Source organism: Loxodonta africana, unplaced genomic scaffold (genome assembly GCF_030014295.1).
Source record: "Loxodonta africana isolate mLoxAfr1 unplaced genomic scaffold, mLoxAfr1.hap2 scaffold_159, whole genome shotgun sequence".
Taxonomy (NCBI): Eukaryota; Metazoa; Chordata; class Mammalia; order Proboscidea; family Elephantidae; genus Loxodonta; species Loxodonta africana.
In genome coordinates this window covers 377,203-399,738 of record NW_026974908.1, presented here as the reverse complement: position 1 = coordinate 399,738, position 22,536 = coordinate 377,203, and positions in this window count along the sequence as shown.

Sequence of the window (22,536 nt, the reverse complement as noted above, 5' to 3'; positions counted from 1 at the left end):
TATAGAGCATAGAATATGGAAGAATTTAAAATATACAATGTAGAATATGGAATATGAAATATAGAATATAGAAGAATATTGTATGTAGAAAAATATAGAATATAGAACATTGAATATAGAATGCAGAGTATGGAATATAGAATATACAAAAATATAGAATATAGAAGAACATAGATTATAGAAAATAGAGAATTTGAAATATAGAATATGGAACATAGAACACTGAAGATAGAATCCAGAATATAAAAGAACTTTGAAAATAGAATATAGTGTATTCTTCTATATTTTACATTCTACATTCCATAATTTTCTGTATTTTATAATCTGTATTCTATTCTATAGTCTTTATTCTACATTTTATATTGTGTATTCTACATTCTACTTTCTATATTCTAAATTCTGTATTATATGCTCTTGTATAATCTATATTCTGTATTGTATAGTCTACTGTGTATATTCTTCTATAATGTATATTGTATATTCTTCTGTATTCTATATTCTAATTCTAAACATCCCCACATAACCCTGCTCACCTGGAACCATTGATGAGAGTTTCCAGACAACTCATCTGGGGACCAACAACCCAGATACCCCAAACCCAACCACCCTGCTATCAGCAGAGCACACAGCACCCAACCCCAAAACTAGGAAGATCACCCACTGCACCCACAGCCAGGGTCCAGCTGGACAGACAAACACACCACCTCAACAGAAACACCACCTATATCCTCAACAGCCCCACGAGAGACCCACACTCACACATGCAGTCATTCCTCCACCAACCCTGAGAAAGGTAGTGAGAGCATCAAAATGGCAAAATTAGAGACCAGAGCAAAACACAGGCCCAGCCTACTTGGATATATCAAAACAAAACAAAATTTCAGGGTTCAACAAACACACAGTAAATAAATAGATATAATAATTTCTTGATGCTTCGGAAACAACAGACAATATCAAATCACAAAAAGAAGCAGGACAAGATGGAGTCAGCAAGTGACTGAAATAAAGAACAAAAAAACTGCCGGGGGTAAGAAACAGCCTGTGAAAACACAGGCAAAACCAAGAAAAATATAGACAAAATCGAGGAAGGCACTGACAAAATGAAAGAAAGCAACAAACAAACAAAAAACCCATTGTTGTCAAGTTGTTTACAACTCATAAAAGCGATAAAGAATGCAGGAAAACAATATAAAAACGAAACAACTAGAAACCATACAAAAACATCAACTAGAAAGCCAAAAGATTAAGAATAAAATTTCAGAAACAGACAACTCAAAAGAAGGATATAGGACCAGAATTGAAATGATGGAAGACAGATTAGTGAAATTAAAGAAAAGTCCCTTGATACCAATTTGTTTGAGGAAAAATCAGAAAAAAGAATGAAGAAATCCTAATAATTATGTGGGACACTATCAAGAGGAAAAACTTGCATATGATAAGAGATCCAATGGATGGGGCTGGGTGCAATGCAAAACACAGAGACAATTGTCAAAGTAATCCTGGCAGAAAACTTCGCTATCTATCATCATGAAAGACAAGAAGATACCCATCCAAGAAGCGCAATGAACCCCACACAGGATACAGCCCAAAGAAAGTCACCAAGACTTGTAAACAAATGTGCAAATAAAAAGGACCAAAGACAAAGAATCCTGAGATCAGCTAAGGAAAAATAAAGTCACCTATCTAAAAAGGGGAACCAATAAAACTAATCTCCAACTATGTAGCTAAAACCACGTAGGCAAGAAGACAGTGGGAAGACCTATATAAAAGGTTGAAGGCAAAAAAAAAAAAACAAAAAAAACCCAGTCAGCAGTTCTATATTCAGTAAAACTGTCTCTCATATACAATGGCAACATTAGAATATTTCCAGATACGCAGAAATTAAGGGAATTTGTAAAAACCAGACCAAACTTACAAGAAATATTAAAGAGAGTCCTTCGAATAGAGAACCAAAAACATTAAACAATAATCTGATATTTGGACGCAGGACAGACCACCCAGATACCAACCAAAATAAAGAATTTTAAAAATAAAACAAAGCTAAAAGGCTAAAAACAGGGAACCAAAGACATCAATATGTAAATGATGACACCAAATCAAAAAAGAGGGAATAAATGGTGTAGTTATAGAACTTTCATATGGAGAGGAAGCCAAAGCGATATCAATAAATAAAAGACTGTTTTAAACTTAGGAAGATAACGGTAAATTTCAAGGTAATGACATAGAGGCGGTCTGGTGGTGCATTGGTTAAGTGCTCGGCTGCTAACCAAAATGTCATTGCACTGAAAGTCTTAACTAAAGAAATCTAGAAAGAGAAAGAAATAAAGGACATCCAAATTGGAAGGAAGAAGCAAAATTTTCCTTATACACAGATGAAATGAACTTATACATAGAAAACTCCAAGGATTCCACAAAAAAACTACTGGAACTAATAGAAGGAGTCAGCAAAGTAGCAGAGTACAATATCAACATATAAAAAATCAGTTGGATTCCTCTACATCAACAAAGAGAACTTCAAAAAGTAAATCACAAAAAGAATGCCATTTATAATAGCCCCCCAAATGATAAAATACTTGGGAATAAATCTAACCAGGGATATAAAAGACCTATACAAAGAAAACTACAAAATGCTACTGCAAGAAACCAAGAGACCTATATAATTGGAAGAAAAAAAAATGCTCACGGATAGGAAGACTCAACACCATAAAAATGTCAATACTACCTGAAGTGATCTACAAATATAATGCAAGACCGATCCAAATTGCAACAGCATTCTTTAATGAGATGGAAACACTAATCACCAACCCAATGTGAAAAGGAAAGAGGCCTTGGATAAGTTAAGTGCTACTAAAGAAGAACAAGGTAGAAAGAAGGCCTCGCACTACTGAATCTCAGAACCTACTATACAGGCATGGCAATCAACACAGACTGGTATTTGTACAATGACAAACAGACCGATGGAACAGAATTTAGAACACAGATGTAAATCCATCCAGCTATGGGCCGCTGATTTTTGATGAAGGACCAAATTTTGTTAAATTGGGAAAAGACAGTCTCTAACAAATGGCACTGGCAAAACTGAATGTCCGTCTGTAGAAAAAATGAATCAGGACCCATACTTCACATCATAAACAAAAACTAACTCAAAATGGATCAAAGACCTAAATATAAAACCTAAAAAAAATAGGATTTCATTTTACTTGTTTCAGCAATCAACATCCATGGAAGCAGCAGTGGGCAAATCTGCTACAAAAGACCTCCTTAAAGTGTTAAAAAGCAAGGATGTCACCTTGAAGACTAAGGTGCCCCTGACCCAAGCAATGAAAGCTGGATGATGAGTAAGGAAGACTGAAGAAAAATTGGCATCTGTTGGTGAAGAATATTGAATATATCATGATGTGCCAAAATAAGGAACAAATCTGCCTTGGAAGAAGTACAGCCAGAATGCTCCTTAGAAGCAAGGATGGTGAGACTTCATCTCATATACTTTGGGCATGTTGTCAGGAAGGATCAGTCTCTGGAGAAGGACATCATCCTTGGGAAAGAATAGGGTCAGTGAAAAAGAGGAAGGCCCTCAACAAGATGGACTGACATGGTGGCTGCAACAATGGGCTCACGTATAGCAATGATCGTGAGGATGGCACAGGATCGGGCAGAGTTTCCTTTTGTTGTGCATAGGGTGGCTATGAGTCAGAAATGACTCGAGGGCACCTAGCAAAAATAACAACAATAAGGAGATAGAAATTATAACAAAGTACCGAATACAAATTAACATTAATCTTTCTCAAACTCTTGCAAAAGAAAATAGTAGGGAACACTTTGTAACTGATTCTATGATGACATAATCACCCTGATACCAAAGCCAAAAAAACCCACAATATCCCTTATGAATATGAATGCAAATCTCCAACAGAGTACTAACAAACCAAATCCAGCAGCAAAATACTAGCAAACCAAACATAGCAGCATACTGAAAAGACTATAAACCACGTCCCAGTGGAACTTATCCCACAAATGCAAGAGTTGTTAGGCATAAATATCAATTAATTAAGAAAATGAAGGAAAAATGAATTGGTTAATGAATGCAGAAACATCATTTGACAAAATCCAAGACCCTTTCATAATAAAATCACTCAACAAACTAGAAATGTAAGGAAACTACATGTATCTGATTAAGGACACTTATGAAACACCCACAGCTAACATCACACGCACTGGTGAAAGACTATAAGTTTTCCCCTAACATCAGGAACAAGACAAGGATGCCTGATTTCATAACTCTTATTCCACATTTTTCTGGAAATACTAGACAGAAAAGTTAGGCTAAAATTTTTTTTTAAAGGCATTTGAATTTGGAAAGAAGTAAAATTTTTCCTATTCAAGATGACAAGATCTTATACATAGAATATCCTAAGGAATTCTCTCTCTTTCTCTCTCTCACATACACACAGCCACAAATATACAATACAAATAAAAAACAAAAAGAAACTATTAGATTTAATATACAAAGTCAACAGAATGGCAGGATATCAGATCAACACACAAAAATACAGTTCTGGAAAGCCAAACTTGTTATTATTTATCTGTTTATTTATCCATCTATTTATTGATTTATTGATATAGCTATCTATCTACTTATTCATCTATTCATTCATTCATGTCTGTCTTTCTGTATGCCTGTCCATCCGTCCGTCCGTCCATCCATCCATCCATTCATGTGTTCATTCATTTATTTCTCTCTCTCTCTCTCTATTTGTTTACTTATTACCCTTTTGAGCTTCACATTTGTTCAACACCAAACTTCAAATTGACCTGGATTTTAAGGCAAAAAAGATGTCAATGACTTCTTAATTATGCCTATGGGAAAAACTGATTCACTTGATTAGTTTTCTTCATGACACGTTTGCTTTAAATCTACTTTAAATTACTTCTCATTCAGCTTGATCCAAAAAAAATTGGATGATCTTTTTTTTTCTTTTTTTTCCTTATTTGTATGAATTTAAAGAGCTTAAATTTGGAGGAAAAGAGATTTAATGATTCTCTCTTGGTTCACTATTTGGGCCCAAGCACCCATGTGTATAGACTCGGTGCTTCTCAGGTGGTGGCAAAAACATTCATTTGCCCTGTGTTGGCTATTAGGTAGGAAGGCTGCCCCTGGCTGGAAGGAGGTCAGCCCTCAACAGTGATCATGTCGTTGGGAGAGTCTTTGAACCTGAGCAGAGAGAGTGACTGTATTTATAAAGTTTATTTAAGTAATTCTTAGTGCAGAGAGTTTGTTCTATTTTTGTTTGTTGAGTTTTTAGTAGAACCATGTAACACGGGGGTGTAGAAAGCTGTTAAAAGGATTTGTGTCTGTGTTTGAGCAAAGCAATGCAGGTGATGCTTCCATCCCTGAATCTTAGTTTATGTAAAATAATAATCAAAAAAGCAGTAAAAACAGCAGCATCAATAATAATCATCATTAAAGCTGTTTGTTGAGTGTTTGCAGCATGCTGGACAATGTTGTAAGTTGTTTGCATGTGTTAACTAACTTACTTTTTAATAAACAAATATTAGTGGTAGATGCTATTACCAGTAACACTTGAAAGTTAATAATTAATACCTGAATCAAGAGAGCAAATACCTTCTTACGTGTCCAGGCCCCTTCCAAGATCATATTGATTTTGTATTTGCATTTTTGTTTTCTGGTTCTAAAATCAAGTGCCAAAAACTGCACAAGTTTCACATTATTCAAAATTTACAAATGTCACCTTGATATTCTAGGTCTATTTCCACCAGTGAACAAAAGTGAGGCAAGTGTTGACCGTTCATAGGACTCAATTCTTCAGTTAAACTCCGAGATTTGGTTTCCAGAATGCTTATGTTTTATCCTATGACTGACTCAATGATTGTTTGACGACTGGAGTTTCTTTGTAAGGAGTTTTAGAGAATAATGAGATAAAATATTTCAAATTAAGAAGTAATTATGTTATAAATTATAATTGAGGAAAAATGAAGATAAGAACTTACTGATGTGACTTACATCTCTGTCTGTGTGTGATAGAGTTAACCTATGTATTTTCTCTCTAAACTCTGACCTACATCACCTTTCTTCTTAAGTTATTGCACATTTCTGTTTCCTACTTGAGCACAGCAGCTGTCTTACGTCATCCCATGGAATTAGGTAAGAGAATTGACTGGTTAAAATCCCACTTCACTTTAATTTTTCCAGATTAAATATATCTCATTCAAATAGAACAAATGTAAGTGGGCATCATGCCAAAATCTAAATTCCTGTCTATGAACTTGGAGACATTTAAACCTTAGGGGCTGAAACATTTATATTGGATCTGTGGACTTCCAGAAAGCTGAGTCTCTTACTTCTATGGTCAAGCCAACTTGTTTATTTTGAGAATAAAATTATTGCAGTATTTAACATAATATCTCCTACATTATATAATTCTCAGTATTGCATGCATATTTTGTACAGAAAAAAATCAAATTAAATATTAGTTCGTTACTAATTACGTGGAGTCTAAATCTACACGCATATTTTAAAGGTAAAATAGAGTTAACTGGTTTTTCTTTTTTTAACATTCAGTTAAGATTCATTATTTGATTTGTTTTTCACTCGAACAAATATATTTTGAGCCTTGACCCTTTGTTCTTTTTTTTTTTCTCCCAGGAGTATAGATACTAAGGCCTCATAAAATATCACCTACAATTTCTACAATGTGCTTAATTGTGGGCTAGAGACCTAGTTCCCCCAGAAGGCCTCTGAGAAACAAAATATGAATTCCACCATGATTAGGCAGTCAGCCCATTTCTATCAAGAGGTTGAAAGCCTCATATAAGGATGAGAAAATGAGTTTGAACATTTCTTTTTTTATTAAAATTTTTCATGGTAAATGATTGAAGGCTTATTGTCTGAGGCAAAAAAAAACACAAAGGCAATCTTGCATACTCGTAGTGTGGTAACAGTTCCTGAAATGTGTTTCAGATTAGAGGTTTCTACAGTTTTGGGTTCCTTTTCAAATCTATTTCTCTGCCACCCCGTAGAGGTGCCAAATAAAGTGGCTTGATTATTCATAATATATGCAGTTTGTCTCTGTGACTCTTTGATATATATAACCAACAAACAATATAATTTAACTTAAAACTTTGTGAAAGACGGACTTGCTGTGAGTATGTAACACTATCCCCAAGTGGGGTGACAGGGAAATCTGTTTAATTTTGCAGACCCCTTCCCCAGCTTCTGACCTAATGTTTTATTTCAAATAAAATTTCCTGGGAAAATGAAACATATCTCTATATGAGACACTATATATCTCAACTGAAATAAGTTTTAAAATTAACTACTTTATATCTGGGAAAGAATGTGGATGTCTACACATCTAATGAAGAAGAATGTGCTTTTCAATGCAGTAGCTTGTTCTTCAGTTTTAAAAACATGACCCGCTGGACGTGAGCAGTCTCCTTCATAACAAGAACCATTCAAATCTCAAATAGCTGTTTTAGGCCCCTAATTAGTCTGAATTTAACCTAAAATATTACAATACCTTGGAGACTTTACTACAATTCATATCAAAAAGATCAATATACAGCTAATCTCAGGGACACTATTTAAAGGAATGTGTTTTATTTGATAAATTATGTAGAATGGATTGTATTTTTTTTTTTTTTTGCACATTCATTTCCTTGATTTGCTTGATATCTGGGCTGCCCAAATTATTCAGATTACATTTGAACGATTTCTGCAAAAATGAATATCAAGGTAAGTTATGTGAGATTGATTTGACCATACATTGAACTGAAATTTTCTTGGGGCAGCAATCACAAAGGAGCAAGGTGAGAGACATTTCTTGGTAAGGTGAGATAAGGGTTAGGGTTTGAAGGTCCAATGCAACCCCTACTGGGCAGCAAGGCCCTGCAGCTATCACTCATAGTCTTGATTGGGGTAGTAAAAACATTTCTTTCTTATTTTTGCCTTACCACTTTGCATTATGCTTAGGACATAGTCATGTTCAGGAATATTATTAGAAACGTGAAAGGTTGTAAACTATGTAAAGTATTTCAAGCAATACAAACACCTGTTGAGAAACTTATGCAGTGGTATTAAAATATTTTGTAAATTGTTTTATTTTTAGTGAAATATATATGCTTATATGCATATGTATATATGTGTGTATATAATGTGTAACTGTCTAGTTTTCATAACCGATTTTGAATACATGCACATTATCTCAACAAGTTGATGTTTTTAGTTCCTTTCTCCATTTTCATCATGTGCCCTTCATTTCAAATTTCTCCTGTATGTTTAGTGTATTTCTATAAATTACACAAGAAAAATTCCTAATATGAATCTGTTAGTTAAAAAAAAAAGCGGCTTCCATCAAGTCTATTCTGACTCAAAGCCACCCTGTAGGACAGAGCAGAACTGCCCAGTATGGTTTCCAAGGAGCCGCTGGTGGAATCGAGCTGCAAACCTTTTGGTAAGCGGCCCTAACTCAACGACTGCGACAGGTATGAAAATAATCAAAGGTCGTGAGAAATGATTAGCAAGTTTTGAAAAGATCTACCGTGTTTTACCAAAACTATGCTACTGCATATCTGATAACGTTGCTCACAACATTTTTGGCCTAATAATTTAATAAAGTTGTTTTGTTTAACTAGGTTTTAATATTTTTGGATTATTTCTTTATTTTAAGCCTTCTATTTCATTTTCGATGTATCACTTATTTGTATATTTTTTTCTGCTTAGTCGGCTCTTTTCATTTTTATTATTAATTTTTGGTAAATTGGATTTTATTTGTGATATTAAAATTTTTTATTTGTTCTAAGAATTCAATTTGGGTTCTTGTTTAGATTTATAATACTTTACATGAAATTTTTGGGGGTAAAAACTACAAAATCAAAATAACGACCCCCACCTGGTGAAATGAGCATTCCAATAGATTGGAAATTGTTGCCAGTGTTCCCGTTTTCTTTTTTTTAAATAAATTTTTCCTTCCATATATATGTTTATATTACTTTGTCATTCAAAAATTTATACACAATTTTTTTCATGGCATTGGCTGCAATCCCTATTGTGTCAGCACTCTCTCCCTTTCCACCCCACATTCCCACATTCCATTTGTCCAGTTTTCCTGTCCCTTCCTGCCTTCTCTTCTCTGTTTTTTGGCAGGTGTAGCCCATTTGATGTCATATACTGTTCGTTTTATAGGCCTGTCTTACTTTGGCTGAAACGTAAACTTCGGGGGTGGCTTCAGTTCTGAGTTAGAAGGATCTCCAGGGGCCATAGTCTCCAGGGTTCTGCTCTGACTGGGATTACAACAGAGAGTCCTGGACAGAGTGGGAGAAAATGTAGAACAGACGATCAAATTCACAAAAAGAACAGACTTCCCTACATATTTTATTGAAGGAGCCCTGGCTGTACAGTGGTTAAGCACTGGGTTTTAACCCAAAGGTCAGGGGTTGGAACCTACCAGGAACTTCAAGGGAGAAAGATGTGGCAGCCTGTTTCTATAAAGATTAACCCACTGCCATCCAGTAGATTCCAACTCATAGTGACCATATAGGACAAAGTAGGTTTCAAAGGCAGTAAATCTTTACAGGAGCAGACTGCCACATCTTTCTCCCTCAAAGCACCTAGTAGGATCACACCACCAACTCTTCTGTTATCAGCCAAACACATAACCACAGCACAAACAGGGCTCCTTCTGTACCGATTGTAGCTTTAGAAATCCTATGGTGCAGTTCTGCTCTGCCCAAGGGATCACTATAAATTGGAATTGACTCCAAGGCAATGGGCAGAGTATATAATTTATTGATGATATATAATAACTTCTATAAAGCCACTGCCATGGAGTCAATTGCAACTCATAGTGACCTTATAGGACAGAGTAGAACTGCCCCACAGGGTTTCCAAGGCTGTAAATCTTTACAGGAGCAGACTGGCACATCTTTCTCCTCCTGTTCAGCAGCTGGTGGGTTCCAACTACCGCCTGCCTTTCAGTTACCAGCTCAGTGCTAAAATCACTACACCAGAATCAAGACTCCTTATAACTTCTACAGCTATTGTATTCTTACTTTCCTGTTTTTCTATCACGCCCAATTATCATGCTATTTTATCACGTTTATATCCATAAAATTTTACATGTTGTATTTCCTCCTCTTCATTCTCTTATCGACATTTTTTTTTTTAACTTGATCATTTTCTTTCAGATTTTTATTAAAAAATTGCTTCATGGTCTGAAATATATAACCTATCTTGAAATCTAGATTGTATTTACATCAATTGGTTTACAGTGAACTAGCTTGCAATGACATTTATTTTGTCCTTTCAGTTACGTGTGTTTGCATTTGATATTTTTAAAACATAAACCGTTTTTTCGATAACCATATTTAAATAATATTTTATTGTCATTGAGTATTGTTATTACTAAGGTGAAAAATTTTAAGAATATTAAAAATATAATGTATTAGAACGTTACTAACTGTAAATTATAATTTATACAATTTATCGAACACTTTTAGCAAGTTAAGTGTTTTTCATTTATTAGGTTCTCAAAAACAGTAAAGCTTTTAAATAGAAAAAAATTTTTTCTTTTTTGGGTTGTTATTTTTATTTGTCATATTCTATTTCATGGGTTAGAACATTCAAAAAAATAATGTTGTTAGAATAAGTCTTTGTTTTTTTCTGAATTATACAAACATCCATCATTATTTTATATCACTGTGTTTGCTGTTTTAGAGAAAAGCACTGTTCTTTGAGAAAGGCCTATAATGAAGAATGACGGTTCAATAGGATCAAAGCTTTTTAGAATATATGAAATGTGTGTAGTATCTTTCCTATATAACTTAGTGATATGATTATTTATAGTCAAATATGCCTCAGTTTATACCAACTTGGCTGACTATAGATAATGTTAAAAACCAAATTTCTACAAGATTAGGTTTGTATATGAACCCATAAGTTTAACTTGCAATTTATGAATGGGAAGTTTCAGACAAGAGCTTTCTAATTCATGAATAGCAACTACAGGTTATGAGTTCTTATACAAATTTAATTTTGTAAAAATTTTGTTTTTAACAGTTCTGGTGATGGGGATGGGATTAATGGAACGTTTTGAACCAGGTTAAACTCAGCAGGCAAGTTTTAATTGGTTAACTCACATTTTGGCTTCTGGGAAGTCAGGCATTTGCAGAAACTAGACTTAGGTTTGGTTTGCTGATGTGGGGCTTAGCCTAAGTGACTGCACCTTGGACCAAGTATAGTCAGGTCAACAATAAATAAAACTTTATGATAGATCATTGAATTCTATATGCTAGAATTGTATTTATATTTGCATGTATGTGTAATCAACAGTTGGTATTGTCAATTTTCTTATTTGTCACACTTTGTATTAAAGCTGACTAGTTTTTACTGAAAATAATTTTAATTTCTCAACTTTGTTGAGCAATATTTGTAATAACAATTATCTAAAACTTTCAAATTTTAATGGGGCATCAATACCTTTTGACTCCATATCTCAACTGAGGAGCAAGTAATAACATTTTACTAACTGACATTTCGTCCAAGTGCAGTTTAAATGTAAATTTCCCCTATTAATATAAAAGGACCAAGTCAAATTCAAAATGCCATTCTTGACATGTTCCTTGAGTTAAACTTAGATTAATAATTGCTAATATAACATTTTAATGTTTCTTTCTCCAGCCCTTCTTAAAGGTCTTGCATATTTGTTTTTTTGCCTGGGCAACAAATTTCCACATACAATTACAGACATTATAGAAATAACCACCAATTCATTTGTAAGAGTTGTAGTATTCCTGACATACAAATGGTAACATAACATTTATTACAACCTATAGCCAATATAATTTCAAAATTGAGAAATGGAGAAAGAAATGCTTTTTGTAAGAATATTATATCATATTTGAACATCACTGTCCTATTTAATTATTTAAATGAATGGAGTGAAAGATTTTTTTTTCTCATACCAAGTAAGCACATCTCCAATCTCTCATCTTGAAGATATTTAAAAGGGGAGAAAAAACTCATGTTGGCAAATCATCTAAATGTTTATTTCCAGATAATATTTTTATTCTGTAAGAAGTAAAAAAAAAAAAAATTATCATCTTTTTTTTTTTCAAATTGGCCATTGCTCAACAGACACAGATTCAGTGTATAGAAACGGGGAGAAATAGTCACCTAAAGTGATTCAAGGAAATTCTACTGCATTTAATAATCATTTTGTTTTCTTCTGAAGGACATTCAATGTTGTTTACATTGAATTTTCAGATATTGTCTGCTTTATTTTTATCTAAGCCGTGAAGACAGAAAATCAAACTTTTGGAGCAGAATTTATACTTCTTGGCTTTTTCCAATATGGCCAAATGAACACCGTCCTCTTTGTTACCATTGCGGGCCTCTTCTCAGTGAATTTGATGGGGAATATCATACTGATCCACCTCATCCGACTGGACACTCCGCTCCACACTCCCATGTACTTCCTCCTCAGTCAGCTCTCCTTCATTGACATGATGTACATCTCCACCATGGTACCCAAGATGGCAGCAAACTTCCTGTCAAATGATAAGACTGTTACTTCTTTAGACTGTAAGATTCAAACCTTTGTGGTTTTGACCCTTGGTGGAACTGAAGCTCTTCGTCTTGGTTTCATGTCTTATGATAGATATGTAGCGATCTGTCACCCTTTACATTATCCTGTGCTCATGAGCAAGACGATCTGTTTGTCCATGGTCACATGTGCATGGGCCAGTAGTTCTATCAATGCTTTAATACATACATTGCATGTATTTCAACTTCCATTCTGTACATCTCGGATCATTAACCACTTTTTCTGTGAAGTTCCATCTCTAATGCCTTTGGTGTGTCAGGACACCTCCCAGTATGAGTATACTGTCCTCTTTAGTGGCCTTGTCATTCTGTTACTACCATTCATAGCCATTCTGGCTTCCTATGCCCAGGTGCTTATTGTGGTGTACCAGATGAGCTCAGGTAAAGGGCAGACAAAAGCCATCTCCACGTGTTCCTCTCATCTGATTGTGGCAAGCCTATTCTATGGGGCTACTCTCTCCACCTATACAAGACCACACACCTTGCATTACCCTGAGGAAGATAAAGTGGTGGCGGTGTTTTACAGTATCATTACACCTCTTCTGAACCCATTTATCTACAGTCTGAGGAATAAGGAGGTCATGGGGGCTAGGAAAGGAGTTTTGGGAAAATAGACATTTGTACAGAAAATATGACTTTAGGAACCCTTATAGTTTGAGACTGAACAACATGATTTGATTAGCCTACTGTCTAGAGAGATGTAAGCTCAAAGAAATGTTTACAAAATAAATAATTAGACAAATGCCTTCATTTCTCCTCTTTTCAGAAATAACTAAATCATTACTATTGGAACTGGATTGATTTACAATGTATAAGCAAGAGAATGGTTGCCATTATCTATGTCGTTTATCTTCTAAAGCAGTAGATTTAGGACCCATAAACACAATACTCCTATGTCACAGCAAATATTTTTTCTTTTTTAATTTGCTGAAATAAAATGCATAGAAAATATAATTTATTTCAAAATGCATACTATCTAGATAATATATATGATGACCAAACTGTAGTATAGAGCAGATTTCATATATCCACTCATTCTTTCATTCATTGAACAAAAGTTTTAATGCTTTAACTTTGTATGTGACACAATTATAGGCACTGGTGATATGGGATTGAGCAATATAAAACTGACATAAATGTCTGCTCTCTTAAAGTTTACATTTCATTGTGAGGAGAAAGACAATATATAAAATTAATGCATAAATTGTACAGTATATCAAAAAGTATTAATTGCCATGAAGAAAAACTAGGTGGAAAATTGGAATAGGGAAACTAAAAGATGTTTGCAATTATAAGTAAAATAGAGAAGGGAGAAACAAGAATGTGACAATTTATCAGACTAAAAGGAGTTAAGGAAGAGAATCAAGTGGACATCTGAGGAAGAGTGTTCTGGGAAGAGCAAAGAGCAAGTGAGAACTTCCTGTGATGGGAACATGTCCTTCATAGTCACAAAAGATCAAGGAGTAAGTTGGTGAGACTTAGTCAATAGGTAGATTTAATGGGGCCAGAACATGTAGTATAAATTAGATCAGTATGAGGATTCTGGATTTTAACCCAAAGTGCTGGGCAACCATTGCTGAGTTGTGAGTATAGAATTGATGTGAACACAAGGAGGCCATTGCAGTAGCCCAGTTGTGACAAAATATGGCCTTGGATTGAAGTGATATTAGTGGAGGAGCAAAAGCTGGCCAGATTCAGGAGACTGGGAGAAAGCAGATATTTGAGTTTTGTGGACACATTGGAATATGAAACGCTTCAGAATTGGGCTAAGACTTGGACTAAATAATTGGAAGTATGGAGTTGTCATGATTACAGTTTGGGGGAAGCCACAGGTGGAGCGTTTTCATCATTCAGCATCTCTTGTGCTACTTTTATGTTGACCTCTTGGCCCCACAAACGCAGTCATTATTCTGACTTCTATCACCATTAAATAGAAGCTCTTATTTCTCATCACCATTGGGTAGAAACTTTGGCATCAGAAAAAAAAAAGTTCTCTTTGATATCTGGCTTCTTTTAGTCAACATATTTAAAAGATTTAACCATATTTTTGTGTGTCTCTGTAACTCTATCGTTTATATTACAAAGCTACATTCCATTATATGGCTCCTGAGCAATTGTTTCCATTCGGATGCAGGAAATGTTTGGCTATCATGAATAAAACTGCCATAAAACTTCCTGTACAAATGCTTTTTGAGAACATATTAACTGAATTATCTTGTATATACATCAAAGATTGAAATCGCTTGGTCATATTTTAAGTACATGTACAGCTATGAATGTGTTATTGCAATGTGAGTTTAATCATTTGTATTCCATTCAGCAATACAAGAGAAATTCTTAGAGTCTAAGATTGTTGATAATAAATAATGCAGTGACTTGCTAAACTACCTGGCACTAAATATAAAATTGGATATAAGCCATGACGATAAAATCCAACCAGTGCTAAAACAGTGCATGAATAATGGTATTGGAAGAAAGTATACATTTTCTGTGAAGTATTTAAGATAATCACTGACATGATTGTTTTTAATCCATTGTCAATAATTTTAATAATTATGGTTTGTAATTCACAATGTTCAGTTTTCCACAACAGCAACAACAAAATATTAGGCGTGCAAATAAACAGGAGCACATGGCTCATTCACAGGAAAAAATAAATAAATTTGAAACAATCCCTGAGTCAACTCAGATACTGGAATTACTAGAGAAATAACATAAATAAACTGTATTAAATATGTTCAAGGTGCTAATGGATACCATGTACAAAGGACTAAAGGTAACCAGTGAAATAATGTCTTCACAAATAGAGACTGCCAGTAAGGAGATAGAAATTATAAAAAGATACCAGATAGAAATTAACAATAATCTTTCTCAAACTCTTCCAAAAAATAGAAGGCAACTCATTCTAGAATGACATTATCACCCTGATACCAAAGCAAAAAAAAATAAATAAATCACAATATACCTTATGAATATGGAAGCAAATCTTCTATAAAATACTAACAAACCAAATTCAGCAGCAAATTGCAACAAAATACTAGCAAACCAAATAGGGCAGCATATTGGAAGGACTATACACCACGACCCAGTGAAACTTATCCCACAAATGCAGGAGTGGTTAAACATAAATATCAATTAATTAAGAGAATGAACAAAAATGATTATATTAATTGATGCAGAAAAATCATTTGACACACTCCAGTACCCTTTCAGAATAAAATCACCCAACAAACTAGAAATGTAAGGAAACTGCTTGTATCTGATTAAGGACAGTTATGAAATGCCCACGGCTCACATCACTCACATTGGTGAAAAACTGAAAGTTTTTCCTTAACATCAAGAACAAAACAAGGATGCTTGACTTCACAACTCTTATTCCATATTATTACATAAATACTAGCCAGAAAAGTTAGGAAAAAAAAAAAATAGGAAATGGCATTCAAATTTGAAAAGAAGTAAATTTGTTCCTATTCAAATGACATGATCTTATATAGAGAATATCCTAAGAAATACTCTGGGCTCAAGCATAACAATGATTGTGAGGATGGCACAGGACAGAGCAGTGTTTCCTTCTGGTGTACACAGGAGTCGCTATGAGTCAGAACAAACTTGGCATCACCTAACAACAACAACAGAGAATACACACGCTCACATACAACAAACCAACAAAAACAAAAATAAACTATTAGATTTAATATACAAATCCAACAAAATTGTAGGATGTCAGGGGAACACACAAAAATCAGGTTTTGACTAGAGCTCTGGAGAACCAAACTTGATATCTCTGCTTATTTGTTTATTCATTCATTCATTTATCTCTCTCTGTTTATTTACTGATTACTCTCTTATACTTCAGATTTCTTCAATACCAAACTTTAGGTCTTTGAACCTTATCAGAGAGAGTGACTGTATGTACAGGGCTTATTTTAAGTAATTCTCCCTGTAGATAGTTTGTTCTAGTTTTGTTTCTTTTTCTCTTGAAACTTTAGTAGAACCATGTCACACTGGGATGGGGAAAGATTTTAGAAGGATTTGTGTCCACATTTGAGCAAAGCAGTGGAGGAGATGCTTCCATCCTTGAATCTATCTTAGTTTATGTAAAATAATAATCCAAAAAGGCAGTAAAAACACCATCATCATTAATAATCATCATTAAGCTAATATTTATTAAGGGCTTGCAGCATGCTGGACAACATTGTAAGTTGTTTGCATGTGTTAACTAATTTAATTTTTAATAAACAATATTAGCGGTAGATGCTATTATTAGATAATCTATGAATCAAGAGAGCAAGTAATACATTCCTGCTTCTGCAATTCAGACAGAGTGAGTCACCCCCATCCTACCTTCCACCATCACGCTCCACTTTTACTCCCTGATTTAATATATGGGCCCCTGAGAGATATTTCTCTTTTTATGCCACAGGAAGAGTTCTAGGTTTTCATGTTCTCATACCCATCCAAAGTAGCTGACAACTGTCTGTGTATAATACACAAATATTTTTCTCATGCAATATCAGGTGATAATAATAATAAAACAATAACAACAAGCACCACTTAAAGGTATCAAACCTAACTTCAGAGGTAGGTTTTCATTGAAACATAAGAAACTTGAACTGCAGATCCTCTCACCTGTGCAGGCCTCTTCCACAGTCATATCAATTTTATATTTGTATTTTTGCTCTCTTGTTCTTAAAGAAAATGCCAGCAACTGTACAAGTTTCACAGTATTCAAAACTTACAAATATCACTTCAATATTCTAGAAATCCTTCCACAAGTGACTGAATGTGAGGCAAATGTTGACTATTCATAGGACTCAATCATTCAGTAAAAATCTGAGATTAGGGTTCCTAAACACCTGTGTTTCATCCTAAAACTGACTCAGTGATTGTTTGGCCCCTGGAGTTTTCTCTGGAAGGTGATTTAGAGAATAATGAGACAAAATATTTCAAATTAAGGAATAATTATTATAAATAATAATTTATGAATTATAAAATAACATATATATTATAATTGGAGAAAAATGAAGATAAGATCTACGATGTGACTTACATCCCTGTCTGTACATGAGAGAATAAACCTGAGTATTTTCTTCCCAAAATCTAACCCACATCGAGTTTCTTCTTAAGTTATTGCACTTTTCTTTTCCCATTCTTGAGCACAGCAGCTATTTCATGTCATCCCATAGAATCAGGTAAGGGAATTGACTGGGCAAAATTTCAGCTCACTTCAATTTTTCCAGATTAAATACATCTCATCGAAATAGAACAACATTATTGAGCACCATGCCAAAATCTAAATTCTACTCTACACGTGGGCACTTTAACCCTTAGGGATCACAGCATTTGTATTTGATCTGTGGACTTTCAGAAATCGGAGTCCCTTACTTCCATGGCCAAGCCAACCTTCCTATTTTGGGAATAAAATTATTGTAAAATTTAGCACATTAATAATATCACCTATATTAGATAACTCCTCAGTATTTCGTGCATATTTTGTATAGAAAAAAAAATCAAACTATATATTAGCTGATTACTAACTATACGGAGTCAAAATCTACGTACATATTTTAAAGGTAAAATAGTTAACTTTTAAAAAAATTTTTAAAGCAATCAGCTAATATCAATTATTTGATTTTTTTTTCACTTGAACAAATATATTTTGAGGCTTGACCCTTTGTTCATTTCCCTTCCTCCCCCCAGGAATGCAGACACCAGGACTAATAAAATATCACTTGTAATTTGTACAATGTGCTTAATCACGGACTAGAGGTCTAGTTTTCCCGGAAGGTCTCTGAGAAACAAAATATGAATTCCACCCTGATCAGGCAGCCAGCCTGTGTCCACCGAGAGGTTTAAAGTCTTATATAAGGACGAGAAAATGAGTTTGAATATTTGATTCTTTTTTCCACTAAATTTTTTCATGGTAAATGATTGAAGACTTATTTGCTGAGGCAAAAAAAAAAAAAAAGCAATCCTGCAAGTTCATAGAATGGTAACACTTCCTAAAATGTGTTTCAAATTAGGGATTTCACAGTTTTGGATTTCTTTGTGAATTTATTTTTCTGCCACCCTGTACAAGTGTCAAGTAGCTTGATTTTCCTAATACATGCAGTTTTGTCTGTGACTTTTTAATATATATGACAAACAAATAATATAATTTAACTTAAAAATTTTTGAAAGACAGACTTGCTGTGCCTCTCTAATGCTGTGCCCAAGTGGGGTGACAGGAAAATCGTCTATGTAATTTTGCAGATCCATTTCCCAACTCCCTGTTTAATGATTTATTTCAAAAAGTCTTCTAGGAGATTGAAACATTATCTCTATAAAAGACAATATATCTCAATTAAAAATTTTTTCAACTATTTTTATATATGTAAAATAATCTATATGTCTAAATACCTAATGAAAAAAGAATATGCTTTTCAACACAGTGGCTTGTTTTTCAGTTTTAAAAACGTGGTCTGCTGGAGGTAAAGCAGTCTTGTTCATAATAACAACCATTCAGATTTCAAATAGCTCTTTTGGACCATTAATGACTCTGAATTTAACCTAAAATATTATAATACCTTGAATACTTCGCTACAATTCTTGTCAAAAAGATCAATATATGACTAATCTCAGGGACACTATTTAAAAGAATGTGTTTTATTTGATAAATTATGTAGAGTGAATAGTATTTTTCTTGGATGCCCATTTCCTTTGATTGGGGCGATTTCTGGGCTGGCTAGATTATCCACATTACATTTGGATGATTACTGCAAGAATTGAATATCCAGATATGTTATCTGAGATTAATTTGGCCATATATTGATTTTAAATTTTCTTAGGACAGCAATCACAAAAGAGCAAGGTGAGAGATGTGTCTTTGTAAAGCGAGAAAAGGGTAGGGTTTGAAGGTCCAGTGCAACCCCTACTGGGCAGCATGGTCCTGGAGGTATCACTTGTAGTCTTGACTGGGGTAGAAAAAAATGTTTCTTATTTTTGCCTTGCCACTTTGTATTATGCTCAAGGCGTAGTCATATTCAGCAATATTACTGGAGTGGTGAAAGGCTGTAAACTGTTTCAAGCAATACAAATTCGTGGTGAGAGTCTTTGCAGTTGAATTAAAATATTTCATAAATTGTTTTATTTCAAGTGAAATATATATGCATACATACATATGCATATATTTTTCTATATATAATGTGTAACTGTCTAGCTTTCATAACTGATTTTGAATACATGCACATTATCTCACCAAGCTGATTTTTTTAGTTCCCTTATCTGTTTTTATCATGTACTCATCATTCTAAAATGCTTCCGTAAAGCATATTACATTTATTATACTTCTACAAATTATTTACACAATGAAAATTCCTAATATGATATTGTTAGTTAAAAAAAAACAAAGTATGCCTCAGTTTATACGAACTTAGATAATGTAAAAAATAAAATTTCTACTAGAGTAAATTTGCATATGAATTTATAAGCTTTATTTGCAATTCATGAATAGGAAGTTTCAGACAATAGCTTCCCAATTCATGAATAGCAGATATAGTTTATGAGCTCATATACTAACTGGTTCATTCACATTTAGGCTTCTGAGGTCAGGCATTTACAGAACAAAGACTTACATTTTGGTTTGCTCATGTGACTGCATCTTGGACCAAGTATAGTCAAGTTAATGGTAAATAGAACTGATGATGAGTCATTGAATTTTTTTTTTTATTAACTTTTATTGAGCTTCAAGTGAACGTTTACATATCAAGTCAGTCTGTCACATATAAGTTTATGTACATCTTACTACGTACTCCCACTTGCTCTCCCCCTAATGAGTCAGCCCTTCCAGTCTCTCCTTTCTGGCAATTTTGCCAGCTTCCAACTCTCTCTATCCTCCCATTCCCCCTCCAGACAGGAGATGCCTACACAGTCTCAAGTGTCCACCTGATATAATTAGCTCACTCTTCATCAGCATCTCTCTCCTACCCACTGTCCAGTCCCTTTCATGTCTGATGAGTTGTCTTCGGGGATGGTTCCTGTCCTGTGCCAACAGAAGGTTTGGGGACCATGACCGCCAGGATTCCTCTAGTCTCAGTCAGACCATTAAGTATGGTCTTTTTAGAGTCATTGAATTTTATATGCCAGAATTGTATTAGTATTTGCACGTGTATAATCAACAATTGTTATTGTCAGTTAATTTTGTGCTTTGCTGCTAACCACAGGGTTGGCAGTTCGAGCCCACCAGCCACTCCTTGGAAACCCTATGGAGCAATTTTACTCTGTCCTATAGGGTCTTTGTGAATCGGAATCAACTCAACAACAAGGGGTTTTATATTAAAGTTGGCTAGTTTTTAATTGAAAATATTTTCTATTTCTTAACGTTGTTCTGCAATAAGAATTATCCAAAACTTTTGAATTTTAAAAAAGCCATCAGTAGTCTTTTGATTTCATATCCCAATTGAGGAGCAAGTGATAAACTTTTACTAATTGCCACTTCTTCCAAGTGCAGTTTAAATGTAAATTTCCCCAATTAATATAACAGGACTAAGTAAAATTAAAAATGCCATTCTTGACATGCTTCTTGAGTTAAATTTAGATGAATAATTGTTAACTTCTATTTTAATGATTCATTCTCCAACCATCCCTTAGGTCTGGCATATGGATAGATAGACAGACAGATAGATAGATAGATGATAGATGCTGATGATGATAGGTAGATAGACAGATGATAGATAGATAGATAGATGATAGACAGATAGATGATAGATAGATAGATAATAGATAGGTTTTAGGTAGGTAGATAGATGATAGATAGATAGACAGATGATAGATAGATAGATGAAAGAAAGACAGATAGATGATAGATGATAGATAGATAGATAGATAATAGATAGATAGGTTTTAGGTAGGTAGATAGATAGATAGATGATAGATAGATAGACAGATGATAGATAGATGATAGATAGATGAAAGAAAGATAGATGATAGATAGACAGACAGGTAGGTAGATAGATAGATGATCGATAGATAGGTAGGTAGGTAGGTGGGTAGGTAGGTGGGTAGACAGGTAGGTAGATAGGTAGGTAGATGATAGGTAGGTAGGTAGGTAGATCGATCGATCTTTTTTTTTTGGAGAGCTTTGTCAATGAATTCCTATTTACACTTACAGATGTTATCTACATAACCACCAGTTCATTTAGAAGAGCTAAAATATTCCTGACCCACAAATGTTAATATAATTTTTATTACAATGTATAGCCAATACAAATTCAAAATTGAAAAATGGAGTCGAGAAGTTTTTTTTAAAGAATATTATATCAAGTTTAACCAACAGTGCAATTCTAAACTATATATATGAAGGAATTGAGTGAAAGATTTTTCACAACATGTGAACATGTCTCTAGTCTATCATCATGAAGATATTTACAAGGGGAGTAATAACTCACGTTGGCAAATCATCTAAATGTTTTATCCCCATATTATATTTTTATTCTGTGATCAATTTTAAAGAAACGTTATTTTTATTTTATTTTTCAAAATGCCCATTGCTCAATAGACACAGATTCAGTGCATAAAAACCCAAAACCAAACCCATTGCTGTTGAATTGATTCTGACTCATAGTACCCTATAGGACAGGGAAGAACTGCCCCATAGAGTTTCCACGGAGTGCCTAGAGGATTCAAACTGCTGACCTTTTGGTTAGCAGCCATAGCACTTAACTACTACACTACCAGGGTTTGCTATATAAAAACAGGGAGAGACATAGTCACCTAAGCTGATTAAAGGGAATCCTACTGCATTTAATAATCATTTTGTTTTCTCTCAAAGGTCAATCAATGTTGTTAATGGAATTTTCAGATATGGTCTGCTTTGTTTTGATTTAAGCCATGAAGACAGAAAATCAAACTTTTGGAGCAGAGTTTATACTTCTTGGCCA